Raw genomic sequence first — 4,769 nt, 5'->3', positions numbered from 1 at the left:
TCCTTGTGCGTATGCTTTTTTATTTTTATTAAAAATGTCTGTCTGTACCCAACACTGTTTTTGAAGGCTCACAAGTGGTGCGGTGGTCTAAGGCACTGCATTGCAGTGACAGAGGCATCACTACACACCCGGGTTCGATCCTGGGCGGTATCACAACCGGCCATGATCGGGCGGCCCACAATTGGCCCAGCGTCGTCCGGTTTAGGGGAGGGTTTTGCCGCGGTAGGCTGTCATTGTAAAATAAGAATTTGTTCTTATCTGACTTGCCTAGTTAAAAATATATGTTTTTTTTGTAATTGGAGGGTAGTTACCAATACCTACATTAATGCCACAGGGTAAGGAGTTAAGTGTAGTGTTGCCAGGATTAGATATCAGAGCATAAAAACCTTATCAAGAGTTTCTATGCTAATGATATCCATAATATTTGTTCACCAATGCTTTGGATACAAATGGCTTTCCTTCAATTTGTACTGTTTTCTAGGGGAGCCAACTATGAATGTTATTGGACTACACTTAGCGTAACGGAGTCTTAATAGTGTAATAATACTATATATCACGCACTGTACAGAAGCCTGCTGTAAGTGTTATTAACATGACACAGATGCTATTGAAACTGTGTATCATCCACTGATTAAGTATTCACTCTATCTCTGGTAAATTTGCAAATTCAGGCATTAGAGATTACACTTACAGTTTGACCTGCCCCCTACCCCAACTGTACTGTTAGTGATAAGTGTTCTTTGTCTACCACGGGACATTAGTGAAACGAGTGACTGGATCTCCATGGTGTTCAGTCAGAGGATCAAGATGATGTCCTTCTGTGTGTAAATATTTGAAGATAACATAACTTAAAAAGGAACAAAGAAAACCCTAGTCAAAAAGCCCCCATATCAATTGCCTGCCAAGAGAACTTGAAATTGTATTTTTTTTTACTCAGTTTTAAACCAAATGTTGTATCTGTTAGGTAATATCATGAGTCCAGTGTTGCTCTTTAGCAATATGTTGTTGTGGAACAAAAACCTATATTACTTGAGGTGTCAAACAAGGGGGACTTACTGTAGGTAGGACACAAAGTGTATCTATGGAAATAAAAGCGAAGTCAGAAGACACCATTTCAGTTGATGAGATAGTGTGTCGCTGTTGTGGGCTTAGATGTATTATATATTCACTACAAGTCACATTTTACCTGTTGTAACTCGTGTATAATTTTTTTTACTGCAGACCCCATAATTTCTCAGGTGGAGGTAATGTAAAATATCTTCAACCAGAAATAAGGCTTGTTATACTCAGGCACTAAGCTCTCAGCTCTCTTCCCTTCTGGCCTGAAATGCCAAATACAAAAAGGGTCCAAGTGTCATATTTTATAATTTAACATATGAATGCTGAAGGAAATAGGACAAAATACAACTTGTCACCCATCACAGTCACACTGAGAGCTCTCATAGTACCACATACTGTAGGCATGTTGTACGACCTGATAACTGGCACACTTTTAATAGGCATTCTTTCTTACCTTACACACAACGACAAACTTGTCAAGCTTCCTCATATTTGAACTCAAATCAAATTTTATTAGTCACATGCGCCTAATACAACAGGTTTAGACCTTACAGTGAAATGCTTACTTACGAGCCCCTAACCGACAGTGCAGTTAAAAAAAACATGGATAAGAATAAGAGATAAAAGTAACAAGTAATTAAAGAGGAGCAGTAAAGAATAACCGGTACAGAGTCAGTTGAGGTAGTAGGTAGAGTTAATGTGATGTGAATGTGAATAGTCTGGGTAGCCATTTGACTAGATGTTCAGGAGTCTAATTGGCTTGGGGGTAGAAGCTGTTTAGAAGCCTCTTGGACCTAGGCTTGGCGCTCCGGTACCGCTTGCCGTGTGGTACCAGAGAGAACAGTCTTTGACAAGGGTGGCTGGAGTCTTTGACAATTTTCAGGGAGCAAGGAGTTTGCAAGGAGCACACAATGTCAGTGCTGTTCTGTTCTTCTTTATTTACTGTAATGCAATAACAGAACAGGGCAACAAGGGACCCTTTCAAATGCTTGTTTATGTTAAGATGACTTCGGCATTATGTCTTGTCAGTCTCTCCCTGGATTGACTACTCTTTGAAATTTCAAATCAGTATTAAAAAGGTAGGAAATAATGGGCCAGTTTCCCAGACACAGAATAAGCCTATCCCAGGACTAAAAGGCATTCTCAATGGAGATTCTGAGAGATATGTTGTGTGAATTCATTAATTACCATTCAACTTCTTCCCCTGAGACCCTGAAAGACCTAGGGCTCTTTTCAATCTGCATCGCAGAAATTCATCTTTACAGTGTGATTGAGATTTAAAGGCAATGTTCTCGCTTTAGTGGAGATATACACTGTAAACGCCGTACAGTCGTGGCCAAAAGTTTTGAGAATGTCACAAATGTAAATTTCTACAAAGTTTTCTGCTTCAGTGTCTTTAGATATTTTTGTCAGATGGAATACTGAAGTATAATTACAAGCATTTTATAAGTGTCAAAGGATTTTATTGACAATTACATGAAGTTGATGCAAAGAGTCAATATTTGCAGTGTTGACCCTTCTTTTTCAAGACCTCTGCAATCTGTCCTGGCTTGCTGTCAATTAACTTCTGGGCCACATCCTGACTGATGGCAGCCCATTCTTGCATAATCAATGCTTGGAGTATGTCAGAATTTGTGGGTTTTGTTTGTCCACCCGCATCTTGAGGATTGACCACAAGTTCACAATGGGATTAAGGTCTGGGGAGTTTCCTGGGCCCAAAATATTGATGTTTTGTTCCCCGAGCCACTTAGTTATCACTTTTGCCTTATGGCAAGGTGCTCCATCATGCTGGAAAAGGCATTGCTCATCACCAAACTGTTCCTGGATGGTTGGGAGAAGTTGCTCTCGGAGGATGTGTTGGTACCATTCTTTATTCATGGCTGTGTTCTTAGGCAAAATTGTAAGTGAGCCCACTCCCTTGGCTGAGAAGCAACCCCACACATGAATGGTCTCAGGATGTTTTACTGTTGGCATGGCACAGGACTGATGTAGCGCTCACCTTGTCTTCTCCGGACAAGCACAGGACTGATGTAGCGCTCACCTTGTCTTCTCCGGACAAGCTTTTTTCCGGATGCCCCAAACAATCAGAAAGGGGATTCATCAGAGAAAATGACTTTACCCCAGTCCTCAGCAGTTCAAAACCCTATACCATTTGCAGAATATCAGTCTGTCCCTGATGTTTTTCCTGGAGAGAAGTGGCTTCTTTGCTGCCCTTCTTGACACCAGGCCATCCTCCAAATGTCTTCACCTCACTGTGCGTACAGATGCACTCACACCTGCCTGCTGCCATTCCTGAGCAAGCTCTGTACTGGTGGTGCCCCGATCCCACAGCTGAATCAACTTTAGGAGACGGTCCTGGCGCTTGCTGGACTTTCTTAGGCGCCCTGAAGCCTTCTTCACAACAATTGAACCTCTCTTCTTGAAGTTCTTGATGATCCGATAAATGGTTGATTTAGGTGCAATCTTACTGTCAGCAATAGCCCTTTTTGTGCAAAGCAATGATGATGGCACGTGTCTCCTTGCAGGTAACCATGGTTGACAGAGGAAGATCAATGATTCCAAGCACCACCCTCCTTTTGAAGCTTCCAGTCTGTTATTCGAACTCAATCAGCATGACAGAGTGATCTCCAGCCTTGTCCTCGTCAACACTCAACACCTGTGTTAACAAGATAATCACTGACATGATGTCAGCTGGTCCTTTTGTGGCAAAGCTGAAATGCAGTGGAAAAGTTTTTTGGGATTCAGTTCATTTGCATGGCAAAGAGGGACTTTGCAATTAATTGCAATTAATCTGATCACTCTTCATAACATTCTGGAGTATACTGTATACAAATTGCCATCATACAAACTGAGGCAGCGGAATTTGTGAAATTTAATATTTTTGTCATTCTCAAAACTTTTGGCCACGACTGTATGTGTCAGTCCAATCGGAAATTACCTTTACATTTCTCTCGCAGAATCTGTAACACTTCAGCTTTACAGATTGAATAGAGCCCCTAGTCTTTAAACTCAGTGGAGTTTAGAACCAGAGTCTAACATCTCTGTTAGAACTACTATTACAAGTTGCTGAAGCACACCAGATGATTGCCTGACATGTGGAATGACACAACCAATTACTGGACCACAATGTGAAATACTGGTGGAATACATCATGTGCAGCTGGGAACTTGTGTAAAATGATCACGAGAACAACAAAAATACATAAAAATCTTGAAACACTATTATCACCCTAACCCGCTACATTGAGGGTCATAATGGTATCTATGAATGATAAAACACAAACTGTCATCAGGGATAGTAGAGCTGGTTCTGCTCCTTTTGTCAGCAATTATCAGAGCCATTTGTACACTGTAATACAGACCATAATAAGTCATTAAAGGATGAATATAGATATTGTACAAATAACTGTCTAAAGCTACTAGTATTTATTTTTCATATCAGGGTAAATTCACCACAAATGCAGGTGGGGTGTGCTCTGTGTTGGTTTAGCCTGAACTGGCAGTTAATGATAACTGCTGTTAACTACTGGTCTTATCTGTAACTCATAGAAGGGCATTGTTCCTGTGTTCGTCTTCAGTTCGGCTATCGAACACTCTGTGCCCTGTAGGGAAAACGTATTTACAGTCCGTGAATGACAATGTCTCTGTTTTACCTCAGAGTAGTAGTGCTTATCTAGGTTCAGTTTAGCCTTTGCTATGATCCTAGATCAT

The sequence above is a fragment of the Oncorhynchus mykiss genome, chromosome 17 (assembly GCF_057628025.1).
Source record: "Oncorhynchus mykiss isolate SJ-2025 chromosome 17, ASM5762802v1, whole genome shotgun sequence".
Lineage (NCBI taxonomy): Eukaryota > Metazoa > Chordata > Actinopteri > Salmoniformes > Salmonidae > Oncorhynchus > Oncorhynchus mykiss.
Note: the sequence above shows the minus strand (reverse complement) of the source record.